The sequence below is a fragment of the Carcharodon carcharias genome, chromosome 2 (genome assembly GCF_017639515.1).
Source record: "Carcharodon carcharias isolate sCarCar2 chromosome 2, sCarCar2.pri, whole genome shotgun sequence".
Lineage (NCBI taxonomy): Eukaryota > Metazoa > Chordata > Chondrichthyes > Lamniformes > Lamnidae > Carcharodon > Carcharodon carcharias.
In genome coordinates, this window is record NC_054468.1 from 214621476 (window position 1) to 214635597 (window position 14122).

A 14122-nucleotide genomic window follows, 5' to 3' on the forward strand; every position below is an offset into this window, starting at 1 on the left:
TCTGGGGAAGCAGTCTTTTCCAGCAGCCATGATGGCACATTCCACAGTGTCGCAAATGGAGGGGGACTGAATGATTGCAGCCTTTCGAGATCATTCATATAGGAGGAGCAAACGTCAGTACAGCGGAAGAGTTAGTCAGAAGTAATGAGGATGAAGGCACTTCTAGGAGATCTGAATATCAGAGCAGACGACAGGATTGGAGTAGCAATAATAGATGAATGAACCTAGGAATGCTGGGGAACAGTTAACGGGTATTTCAAATGTGACTCAAAATATTATTATGCGCTGAACTGCCCAAAGCAGAAGACAGGGTATTCAAAGTGACACATGATGCACAATTCAGAAGTTGAAGATGATCAGCCTGAGGAAATTCTACTAGTCACAAGAGGCTTTAGTCCGGTAATAAGTGTATTAGTCATGGATTAACTTAATGGTACAGTGTTAATTAGCAGTTGCATCTCGGAATTGTGTGGAACAGATTCATTAAAATGTTATTTGGATTCACTCTGTTGTAAGGTCGGAGTATGAAAGTCCTACTTGTTTCATGGTTTGGGGATGACAACACATTGAAGCCACTAAAGAGGGTGTTGATTCCATGCAAAATAGATGGAGTAAACCACTTTATTAGTACTGCTGTAATTTCTAGTGAGATACCCTTGCTGCTGAGCTTCCATGAAAAAGGCACAAATGAAGCTGGACATGGAACATGGTAAAGCAATTGTTCTTTCGAAAGTCAGTAGGTTTGCAGTTTACCCAATCATGGCATTATTGCACCCTTTAACAAACCCTGACATTTCTCATCAGAATGTTAGAGAAGTCAATTGCTAAGAATCAGAGAAAGAAATCAAATTATCTTAAAGTTACATGGACAATTTGCTCAACTTTGTCACAGATTAAAAATCCTACTAAAGGATGTAGGTGTGGCTGATGATGAGCACTTAAGTGCAAAATGTGATACATGTAACAAGCATCAGAGAATATCACCATGTCCCATTGTAAGTCTTCCATTGGCATAAGACTTTAATGAAGTAGTAGCCATGGATTTAAAGGTGTGGAACAAAATCAGACACATTTTCATTTTACACTTTATACACATGGTAACCAGATTCGACCTCTCTACAGTAATACATGGTAAGGACAAAAGGGTAATTGTAAATAAAGTCATGGAGAAAAGGATATGGGCTGGACTTGGAGCACCGACTAAATTTCTTATCAACAATGGGAGGGAACTTGCTAATGATGAGTTCAGAGACGACAGTGGCCTTTTAGCAATGGACTCTGAAAGAAATCACACAGTGATTGATGAAATTTTGCATACGATCTTAGCTGATCAACCAAACTGCAAATTTGAGAACTGCCCTGGCATGGGCGGTCCATGCAAAGAATTCACTAAAGATGGTTGGGAGGTATAGTCCTTGTTAATGGATGGAATCCCAAATTACCTTCTGTGCTGCGTGAAAGACCCTGTGCCCTAGAAGGATCTACAATTACTGTGGTAGCCTATGTACTTTTGGCAGGGTGGGGTTGGGTGTTGTAGCCCATATTTTCTTGTCTTGGGGTGATGGCCTCTTTAAGAACTAGGATTCTCTGAAAGGGAATTTTCTGGTAAAGCACCTGGCTTCCAGTAACTGATCCTGTGACTGAGTTACCTGGGAGATAAAAATAGAATAGCAAAGGGCCAACCATAAGTTAATGACAGGGGTCAGTAGATTCCAGGTGTGGTTCTTTAATGTAACGTTATTATTTAAGATGGGGTTTGGTTATTATAATTCATGTTCTTTGATTTTTGTGTGGTTAAATTATTTTGTTTAAACCCTGAACCTTGTGGCTCCATTTTCTTAGAATCCGAAAACCTGGGTTTTCGGATTCTAAGAAAATAATAAACCTATTACTGGTCTCTGCTGAAATCATATTCAACTTTTTCTGCATTCTTGAATGATTTACATACAGGCAGAAGGACATTCATTTAGGCTGAAATCGCAGAGAAAATTTGGAGAGTTCTAAGCATTGTATAAAATCGTCTGAGATAAACTTTAATCCTAAGGATTTAGCATACTCTGAGTGGAAAGGTGGAAAGGATGTGACAGTGGTTCTCCAACATGGTAGTCAAACTATTAAGGCCTATTCATCATGGTTAACTGGGATTAGTGATGTTACATCTAAAGAAATGGAGTAGTTAAGAAGTTTGATTGGACATTTGAATTAGCTATGCATTCAGACAAGACCAGATGATAGTTTTGATGTATTGGAATTAAGTACTATGATGAAGCATGCTACAGTCAAGGATATTTTAAGGGAAAATAAAACATTTAAAAAATTAAATATGGATTAATGTGCACTCAAGTTTCTAGCCTTGAAGGACTCATATGAGACATGTTTAGTGATACTTCTTATGCCAGTCTTCCAGATGGGTATTCAAGTACAGCTGACTTAGATATTCTTGTTGGGTGAAAATGGGAATGTTGTCACTTGGCCTGGGAAGCTAAGAAAATTAAAAGGGTGATTTAAAAAGTACTTTATTGCAGAAACACTTGCACCTAGAGAAGCAATAGATACGGGGTTTTACTTGTCAAATATTTTATGGGAAATCTATTCAAGGGGCATTCTGAGAATAGTTTGCCATTGAATATTACATAGATAATTGTTCCCTGTGGGATAATTCGGCTAAGTAATAAATCTAGTATTGAGTAAAAGTTTGGCACCTGGTTTCCTACTTCCTCAAGTGGCTTCAGAATGAATTAACACACATGTTCCCCTTGAAGCATTTAAGCAATTTTCTTTTGACAGTTAATATTGAATCTGCTTCTCGCATCCTTTTCAGACATTACATTCCAGATTATATAGTGGATCAACTGTCAATTTATATATTTTTTAAAATGCTGCATACTGGCTCCATGATATGGGTAGGATTGTGCAGTATGGAAGAATGTGTAACCAACCTCTCCTGCACGTCCTTCCCCCCAACGCCCATCACAGAGTGGTGAAATGCAACCCTATCTGTTGCAATTATGGTTGAAATAACCTGAGAAATGCTTATTCAGTATGCTCTTTAAAAAAGCTGACTCCCGTTTGATAAGTATCAATACAACAAGTATTTCCCAACAAACACTCCAAGATAGGAGTGACCGATTACAATAATTTGTATTTATATAGGCACTTTAACATTGTGAAGCAGTTGGGATGATGTTTTACTGAGGAATTGTAAAACAATGACACTGAACCAAATGAGACTTAAGGGAAGGTGATCAAAAGCTTTGTGAAAAAGGTAGATTTTAAGGAATGTCTTAGAGGTGGAAAGCGAGATAGAGAGATGAAAATATTTACAGAAGTAATTTCAGAGCTTGGGACCAAATGGTCAAAACAATTTTTTTTGAGGGCTCTTCTTGAGATTTTCTGGAGGGCTACTTTTTCCTTCTCGGGTCCCTTTTTCATTCTCACTAATACCTTTATTAGGTGATGTAATCATATAGTAACATTGCCTTCTCTATGTTGATTTTTTGAAAGATTGTGGTGCCCACACAGGTAACGGATAAGGGCAGTGTGGAAAAACGGTTGCCCGTACTTGGCTGCCTCAACTTCACTTTTTCCTTCACTGCAGTTAAACATTGACAGGAAAGCAAAAGTCAGCCCTGTGACCTTTAGAAACCCATCCAAAAGAATACATGTGTTTCATGTGATCTCCTTTGATATCAGTATTGTTCAGTATTTGTAATTAGGAGTGAATAAAAAAACAGAATGGTGAATGGCTGCGGAGGGGCCTAGGTGTTCTAGTGCATGAGTCACAAAAAGTTACCATGCAGATACAGCAAGTAATTGAAAATGCTAATGGAATGCTATCCTTTATTATGAGAGGAATTGAACATAAAAGTAAGGATGTTATGCTTCAGTTCTAGAGGGCATTGATGAGACCACACCTTGAACATTGTTTGCAGTTTTGGTCTCCTTATTTGAGGAAGGATGTAAATGCGTTGGAGGCAGTTCAGAGGAGGTTGCTAGATTGACACCTGGAATGAGCAGGTTGTCTCAGGAAAGGTTAGACAGACTGGGCTTATTTCCACTGGAGTTTAGAAGAGTTGAGTGGTGACTTGTTTGAATCCTGAATGGCTTTGACAAGGTGGATGTGGAAAGGATGTTTCTCTTGTGGGTGAGTCCAGAAATAGGGGGCACCATTTTAAAATTAGGGGTTACCGTTTTTAGGCCAGAGATGAGGAGTATTTTTTTCTGAGGGTTGTGCAACTTTGGAACTCTGCCTCAGAAGGTGGTGGAGGCTGGATCATTGAATATTTTTAAGGTGGAATTTGATAGATTCTTGTTAAGCTAGGGAATCAGAGGCTATTGGGGTATATGGGAATGTGGAATGTGAAACACAAACAGATCACCCATAAACTTAATGAATGGCAGAGCAGGCTCTAGGAGCCGAATGGTCCACTTCTGCTCCTATTTTGTATGTTTGAAATAACTGAAATACATTCGCCTCTTAAAAAGAGAGGGATCTGTCTTGAGTAAAGGATATGTATGAGATATTACCTGTAGAGAAGCACTAGGGGAGAGGTATTGACAATAATCGAATGATGGGCAGCTCTGCGGAGTGGTGGTGACGGAGTTGTTGATAACCCTGTGGTTTCACTTGGTTCCTATTCCATGAAACACTGGTTTCATGGCATGGATGAAAGATTCTGTATTGGTGGGGAGAGCCACAAAAAGATTTTGCCAAAGAAAAGATCAGTACCCTTAAATACTCAGAAACTTGTAAATAGAATATGATGAATCTCAAATACACAGAATAAAGGTACTCTGATTATAATGGGGACCTATCTTCTGTAAGTAAGTCTGCATTACAATCTGCACTTGATATATGCAGTATTTTTTTTAAAGAACAATTTACAATTTATTGTTAATTTATGTACAGCTGTTCTTTAAATCTTTGGGTACAGCATCTCACGAATAGCCTTTGTGGGCAGGAAAGTGCTGAACTTGGCATAGACCATGCCATTGTTTCCATGAGCTTGGCTCACTTTCCCCCAAATGACATGTGCCTTGTTTGGTTTACCATTAGGAGTGATAGTGTTGCTCTTTGCTTTGCAGATATAGGCATCTTTTGCCCAGCTAAAATACTGTTTCATCATGGCAATGAACACCCTAAATCTTCAGGAGAGCAGTGTGCTCTCTCCGGTTTTGAAGGCCTTATTTATAGCCAGTAAACACAACTTCGCACCACAATCTTCCAGGCGACTGTGTGCAGAATAACTAATTGCTGGCCCTGATTCTATCTGTAGTGCTTTTGTTGTTGTTTTAATTTTAAAGCAAAAAAAAATTAGAAACAATGAGAATGAAAAATGCAAACACTCCCAACTATTTGCTTCACTCTAATCTCACCATGAAGGAGTAAGCACTGAAACCAGGAGCACCATTGGTCGAATTTGGAAAAGCTATATGGGAGAGAGTTGCGCGAAGGAGCTCTTCCTGGGGTTGCTTGTGGTGGGAATTATACCTCTGTTCAGTTTTAGTATTTTTCCCCCCCAAGTAACCACTTATTATTTTGTTCATTTACTCTTAGCATGAACTTTCAATTCTGGTATCGACAGTCAGCAGAATCAAAACAAAAACTATCTCATGGTGGAATGAGTCAGGGAAGGCTTTGTGGAATATTGCAACAGTATTTAGTCATTTCAGTCATTTTCTCTGTCAGTGAATGAATGGCAATTTGGGAGGAAGGAGAAATGTATTTGGTTTCCTGGCTTTAATATGACATTCCAAGGACTGAAGGAACTTCTGCATTCCTTATGTTTTATAGTTAGGTCATTTGGCACCAATGTATAATCGTGTTTCTTCATGAGCTTGATGCACATTATTTCTATCAATGTAGCTTTGTGTAAGACAAATTGATAGTAAAATTCGCGAAAAAGTACTCCAGTGTTATACTGTTGTATCTTCTAGGCACATCACGTGAGATCCCTGCAACACTGCGTGCACAGTGCAATATAATAGTGGTAATTTGAGACATAGCGTGTGGTTTACAACCTGCGGGGACGTGAGTGATAGTTTTTAAAAAATGGCCTAAATGCACCATTCAGATTAGTTAATGTGACATAGCATTAAATTGGCTGTCGTAAAATTTTCTACCCAGGAATAATAGAGAACAATGCCTCAATCTCTCCAGTTTATTAATAACATATTGTATAGCTCAATGATTGAGAGCATTTTTAGCCTAGCTGATTAACTTTGTGTCTTTTTGGAAATCGCTCTTCATCCCTTTTGTTTACAATTGTCATCTGTTCATTTTTAGAAGTACTCTAAGTGTGAATGTGTACTTTTCAATGATGTGACATTGAATTGTAATTCAAGAAGACTAAAAGCCAGTTTTTGCCAAGATGCAGTTGACAATTTATCATTAGGTGGAGTGGGGGAATCTATATGATAAATGGGTAATCAAGTGGCCAAAATGCTGCAATTTAATTTTGGCAAGGACTGGAGATTGGCACCGCTTCAGCAGTTTTGAGAAGTGATTTTCTTTCCTTGGTGCATCATTAAAAACCTCGTGAAACAGATCCACAAATTTATTTTACTATTGCGATTTCACCAGTGGTTGTGAGAACACATACTTCCCATTTTTTTCACAGTAGAGATGCAGCTTCCATACGGGAAACAAACTTAGCTACAGTTGATCTTTAAAAACAATCTTTTTTACGTTTGCCTCAAAGCCTCGGTTTAACGTCTCATCCAAAATACTTAAAAATTCTGAAAACTTGCATAACTAATTTTTTTTTAAAAAAGCTGGTTTCCTTGTGGTACAGCAATGAGTGAGTTGATTAAATAAAGAATTCCCCACTCTCTTCCTCCTTCAAAAAAGATTATGAAAGCTACCCTATGATATTTAACATTTTTTTGGGGATATTTTTCCTGTTTCATTTTCCAAAGTGGAAACCTACTTCTGAGTTGAGTTCCTGAACTATAGGCCAGGAAAAATGAGGAATGCAAGCAACTGTGGTGCAGGATTTCGTTCTCCAAGAACTAAAACAGCATTGAAGCATAGAAGAAAAACTGCACAGAAAGAGGCCATTCTGCTCATTGTGTCCCTGCTGGCCAAAAAAGAGCTTTCCATCCATATCTATAGATCTGAGAAGCAATGTGAAATCAGAGATGTTTCCAAATATAGGAAAGTTATCTTAATTAGTTTTGTTGTGCTCAAGCCTCCCATCAGTGTAGAGCTTTTTTTTAAAAAAAGAGCTGTTTATGGTCTGGTTTTCCACAAATTTTTGAAACAATGCTTCAAAATGGAAGCAAAAGAAAAATCCTATATAATTCTTCAATAAAAAATTGTGTTCTGCATTAAATGGTGGAGAAAAATTGTAGACACAAGTGTTTTTCTCCAGGATATTCCATTAATTATAGAATATTGGATGGCTGCCAGCCGATATTTAAGGCAATCACTTAATCAGGTTGATCTGGTGATGACATGAACTCTTGAGAGCGAGATTAAAATGGATTAAATTTTGAGAATTATGGGATTTAATTACTGGCAAACCCACTGCTTGCTATTTGTTTTTTCTAATAGTTTGTATGTATTTAATGTATATTCATGAAGGATTTTTTTTAGCTGAGCATGGTAGCCAAAGTGTATTTTAGGTGAAAAGGTAATAAAGATAATGTAGCTTTGATTTTATTTTTAGATCTCCTATAACTGCTGCCATTGGGTTATCACTTGCTGCTATCATTGCAATAAATTTATCCAGCTGTTTGTTAAATTAGGTTCCTACAGTTGAGTGTTTAACAGTCATGCCAGTAGAAAGGATACACTTTAGATGAATTTCCCCTCAATTTCACACCATATATATTAACTGACTGGCGGAACAGAATGGTCTTTTCATGAACTATCCTTCAGGGCTTCATTCACAAGAAGTTTGACATCAGGAATGGAATGTCCAACCTTTTCGCTCGAGGGGCCATATTCAATTTTTTTTCTCACTCACTGGGCTAGTGAGCAAATTTTGGAGATAAAGTATTCTGTCTTGCTATTATCAAAACAACAAAAAAGTGCATTTAATTAACAAGCTTCAAATGAGAAGACTAATTTTTTAGCTTACTTTTGTGTCACAACACTGAACACTGATTTAGTGAGATAGCTGGCATTGTAGCGGCTACACCAAGGCAGTAGGTGATCCCTAAATGACCCGACACTGCTAAAAGAATTGCCCATTACACATTTGAATCATCTCTTATTTACCTATGCATGCACAACCCAGCATGGTTCCTTTCTGGGGACAGGTCAGCTCAACTCTTCCCCAAAGTACATATTGAGACTCTGGAATTTCCTCCCTAAATCCCTCTGCTTCTTTAACACTTAGATATGCTGTCTTAAACCTGGGGAAAATAAATAAATGGTCACAGAAATTCAAATAGTGATAAATTTTGTAGTATAAATGTGTAGGGAAAGTTCTCTGTTAATGACTACAGTGACTTCTTCTCCATCCTTCCCACAGCATTAGTCACTAGTTTTGTACCATCCATTCAGGTTTTTAAAAATGTGCCAAAACAGACTATGCTGCCATGTTGAAATCCGACTCCAAGGAATTTCTCTGAGTGCAACAAAAAGAACCCAGATATCACCCCCAAGTTTACTTCCAAATCAGCACCAGTAAAACTTTACCTAGATTCTTATCATGCTATCATATTTTGTGCAATAAAGCGCTCACTCATTTTATGAAACTAATGTAGAAAATAAAAAGCCATGCATATATTTGTAAGGCAGTACAGGAAAAACTTCCTTGAAGACTCAAAGCTAAAAGCGCTGCAATGTGCAGAGCCAGCCCACATAAACCAGGAAGATTCCACATTCAAGCACTGACTGGATGACCTTAGTGGGGCTGGAAACAAGCGTGTTATAATTGGTCTCATTAATCCTGACTTAAATGAAGTGAAAGAAGAAATCAGTCTACACTTGATCATTGTTCAGTGACTCTTGCTGGAAAGTGCATGGTAGAGCATAGGATTGGACTTGGCTGCACGATTCTCAATGGCTGAATACTGTGCCACCATTCATAGGAAATAGGAGCAGGAGTTGGCCATTTGGCCTGTCAAGTTTGCTCCACTATTCGAACAGATTATGGCTGATCATCTACTTATGCTATTTTCCCCGCTATCTCCATATCCCTTGATGTCAATATTCAGAAATCTATCGATTACTGTCTTGAACATGCTCAATTATTGAGCTTCCACAACCCTCTGGATTAGAGATTAACAAAGATACACCATCCTCTGAGTGAAGAGTTCCCTCCCATCTCCGTCTTAAATAACCTGCCCCTTATTCTGCGACTGTACCCTGGTTCTAGACTTAACAGCCAGGGGAAATATCCTATCTACATCTAACCTGTCACACCCTGTAAGAATTTTGTAAGTTTCAATGAGATCACCTCTCATTCTCCAAGACTCTAGAGAATACATTTCCTCAATCTCTCCTCAGAAGACAATCTTGCCATCCCAGGGATTAGTCTGGTGAACCTCTGTTACATTCCCTCCATGGAAAGTACATCCTTCCTTAGATAAGGAGACCAAAACTGTACACAATACTCCAGATATGGTCTCACCAAGGCTTTATACAGTTGCAGCAAAACATCTTTGCTCCTGTACTCAAATGCCTTTGCGATGAAGGCCAGCATGCCACTACCTATACACAAAATCATAGAGGATAGTTTCAACTTCCTGATTGTTCCCAATCCCTGGCAGGCAGCGCCTCCCTCACAGCCTCTTGGCAGCAACCCCTCCACCCAACCTCTCCTGCAAGCAGCCTCTCCCTTGTAGCCTCTCTTTCTCCACCCCACTGCCTGCCCCTCAGAAGGTAGTCTCTTTTTCTCCCTACAACCTGCAGGCACCTCCTCCCTTGCAGCCTCTTCACTACCCAGGCAGATACCCTTCCCTCACAGCCTCCCTCTCAGCCTCTTCCTGCACAGCATCTCTTTGCCACACCCTCTGGCAGGCAGCCTCTCCCTTGCAGCCTCTTTTCTTGTATTTTAAGTTCTGGTCCACGGGCCAGTTAGAAATGCTTGGCGGGTTGTACGTCGAGCAACCTTGTTCTACATGTTCAGAAAAGATGGTGCAAACCTATTTGCGCATAGCGGCAATTGAAAATGCAAAATATCTACAGGTAACCTGGTTATGCACCTGTAATATGCCCTCTCTGATCTTGTCTGAGACCTTGTTGGCCATATATCTTGTGATTAGCTTCCTCATTCACTTATACCTTAGCTCCTGAAGAGTTAAATCGGTAACTCTGCACAACTATGTTAATAAACTCGTGTTGCTATTATAAATGGATACCAAGAGTTAAGGTTTACTGTTAATCTTGTAACATTGTGATTCACGATGGCCAAACATCCTGAATCTTCCAATGTAAATGTTGCAGAAAGGTAGCACATTATTCGTGTGTTGAGTAAACTCTGAGGTGTATCCCATATTGTTCATGGCTCCATCACAAATGAAAAAAAAATAATACATTTCCCCTTGACAGGATCTTCTATGATTCTGGAGACAAAACATGTGCTTTACTTGAATGACAATCCAATGTTTGAAGCAAGCGACATAAAAGCAAACGCCTTCCAAACTGCCTTCAATGATTCTATGAAAACTCCAGACAATGTATTTTCTTAAATTGGTATAAATTATGTTGTATGCCAGCTATGTTTCAGTTGGTAGCACACTTTTCTCTGAGTCAAAACGTTGCGGGTTCAAATCCGACTTCAGGATTTCAGCACAAAAGCCTAGGCTGACACTTCAGTGCAACACTAAGGGAATGCTGCACTGTTTGAAGGTACTGCCTTTTAGATGAGATGTTAAAGCGAGGCTCTGTCTTCCCTCAAGTGAATATAAAAGATCCATGGTACTATTTCAAAGATGATCAAATGAGTTATCTGCCTGCTTTGACCAATGTTGTTGACTCTTAAATACCCTCTGAACAAGGACAATTAGGGATGGGCAATAAATGCTGGCCTAGCCAGTTTCGTCCACATCCCATGAATGAGTAATAAAAAAAGTGTATCCCTCAATCAACATCACTTAAGCAGATTATCTGGTCATTATCACATTGTTGTTTGTGGGTGCTTGTTGTGTACATATTGGTCGCCATGTTTCTTCTGAATTTCACTGTTTTGTGAAGGCCTGTAGCCATGAAAGGTGCTTTATAAATACAAATTCTTTTTTCAAGAGCAAAGAAATTGTAGGCTTCATTTAACATCCTGCAAAGATGATGGGTTGCAATCACATTCAATGCCTGTTTCATCTACAATCGTAGGGTTTGTAATTCACCTTGTACTATATTAATATAAAGCATGAGGGCTTGTTAAGATAATTGTAGGCTTCCTGGTGTGATGTGAACCTATGGATTATAATGCAGTTGCCATGGTAAAACTCTGCAAAGGCTTATTTCTTTTTTGGCAGTACAGTACAATTAATTATTTGCAAGGTAGCGAAAACAGAACCAGAGTAGATTCTGCCTGGTACCTCAGTCACCAGGTAAGTTTCAGTTTTCTATAGCCAGAAGTACATAAAGCCTAATGCTACATTTTGTTTATATTTTTTGCCAGGTGCTGAGAACTTAGCCAATTTCAAGCACCCAAAAAGTGCAACTCTATTTTCTGCTGTTATTGCCACCACCAGCAAGGAGTAGGCCATTCAGCCCATTGAGCCTACTCTGCCATTCAATATGATAATGATTGGTCATCTACTTCATTGCCTTTTTCCTACATTACGTCCTTCCTTTAAGTCATTGGCATTTAGAAATCTATCAATCTCTACTTTAATCATACTAAATGACTGAGTTTCCACAGCCCTCTAGGGTAGAGAATTCCAAAGATTCACTTCTGAGTTTAAAAAAAAAATTCTCCTCATCTTAATTCCTAAGTGGATTCCCCCTTATTTTGAAATTGTGCCCCCTGGTTCTAGACTCCCCAATCAGGGCAAACATCTTACTTGCATCTACCCTGTCTATTCCTTTAAGTATTTTGGAGGTTTCAATGTGATCACCTCTCATTTTTCAAAACTCTAGAGAATACAGGCCGAGATTTCCCAATCTTCATAGGATAGTCCTGCCATCCTGGGAATAGGCTGGTGAACCTCTTTGGCAATCAATTAAGGGGTCCAAACTGCACATGGTACTTGAGAACTGAGACCTTTAACTGGGCAATTAAGCAATTAATGCCTACTTAAGGGCTTCATCTGCCACCACTAGTATTAAACCTGTGGCAGGTGGGTCTGTACCCACATTGGGAGCAACCAGCAAACCTGTGCAGGGTTGCTTATGGTATAACCAAGGTTCTATGCAATTGAAGCAAGACTTCACTACTTCTGTACTCCAATCCTCTTCCAATAAAAGCCAACATACCATTAGCCTTCCTAATTGCCTACTGCACCTGCATGTTAGCCTTCAATGACTTGTTGATGAGGACACCCAGGTCCTTTTGTACATCTACACTTTCAAATCTCTTACCATTTAAGAAATACTCTGCCCATCTGTTGTTCCTACCAAACTGGATAATCTCACATTTTTCCACATTATATTCCATCTGCCCTGTTCTTGCCCACTCACTAAGTCTATCCAAATCCTCCAGTAGCCGCTTTCCATCTTCCTCACAACCCATGTTCCCTCCTAGCTTTGTATTATCTGCGAACTTGGAAATATTACATTTGGTCCTCACACCAAATCATTGATATACATTGGTGAACAGCTGGGACCCCAAGTACTGATCCTTGTGGTACCCCACTAGTCACAGCCTGCCAACACAGGAATGACTCGTTCATTCCTACTCTGTTTTCTGCCTGTTAACCAATCCTTAACCCATGCCAGTATATTACTTCCTATCCCATGTGCTTTAATTTTGCTAACCAAACTCTTGTGGGGGAGTTTATAAAAAGCCTTCTGAAAATCCAAGTATACTGCATCCTCTGATTCCCCTTTATCAATTCTGGTAGTAACATCCTCAGAAAACTCTAACAGGTTGGTCAAAACATAATTTCTCATTCATAAATCCATGTTGACTACGCCCAATCAGATCTTTATTATCCAAGTGTCCATTTATCACATCCTTTATAATAAATTCTAGCCTTACATCACTAGTAGGGAAAATGCTAACAGGTCTCTAGCTATCTGTTTTCTCTCTCCCTCCCTCCTTAAATAGTGAAGTGGTTCCAGGGATGAGAAACTTCAGCCATGGGGATAGATTGGAGAGGTTGGGACTGTTCTTCTTGGAGAGAAGAAGGCTAAGAGGAGGTTTGATAGAGATACTGAACAGAGTAGATGGGGAGAAGCTATTCCAGCTTGTAAGAGGATCAAGAACGAGGGGGCATAGATTTAAAGTGATTTGCAAAAGAACCAAATGTGACTTGAGAAAAAACTTTTTTCACAGAACAAGTGGTTCGGGTGTGGAATGCACTGCCTGGAAGTTTGGTGCAGGCAGATTCAATCGAGGCATTCAAGAGGGCATTAGATGATTATTTGAATAGAAGCAATGTGCACGGGTATGGGGAAAAAGTAGGCCAATGGCACTAGGTCATAATGCACATTTGGAGACCTAGTGCCAACACAATGGGCTGAATGGCGGCCTCCTGTGCCGCTAAAATTCTGTGATTCTGACAGTTGCTACTTTCTAATCTACAGAAACCATTCCAGAATCTACAGAATTTTGGACGATCACCAGTGCATCCACTATCTCCATAGCTATCTCTTTCAACACTCTGGGATGAAGGTCATCAGGTCCTGGGGACTTATCAATCTTCAGCCCCATTAATTTTTCCAATACAACCCTCTTACTAATACAAACTTCCTTCACTTCCTCATCCTCCCTAGTTCCTTGGATCTCTAATTCTGGGAGATTTCTTGTAGCCTTCTCAGGGAAGACAGACACAAAGTAATCACTTAGCTTCTCTGCCATTTCTCTATTCCCCATTTTAAATTCTCCTGACTCTGTCTATAATATTAGTATCTGATTAAGGCACCACTTTCACAGGAGAGGTGGTGGTGCAGTGGTATTGTCACTGGACTAGTATACCCAGATACCTAGGGTAATGCTCATGCAACCTGGTTCAAACTCCACCACATCTAATGATGACCATGAAACCATTGTCGATTGCCCTT

General features: G+C 39.4%; 1 protein-coding gene and 1 pseudogene across 1 annotated transcript in view; one reads left to right on the top strand and one right to left on the bottom strand.

Annotated features, from left to right (window-relative positions):
- Positions 1-14122, top strand: part of prkd3 (protein kinase D3) — a 410491-nt gene that overhangs the window by 152952 nt on the left and 243417 nt on the right. The window lies entirely within an intron of this gene.
- LOC121269485 lies at positions 4917-12629 on the bottom strand (annotated as a pseudogene).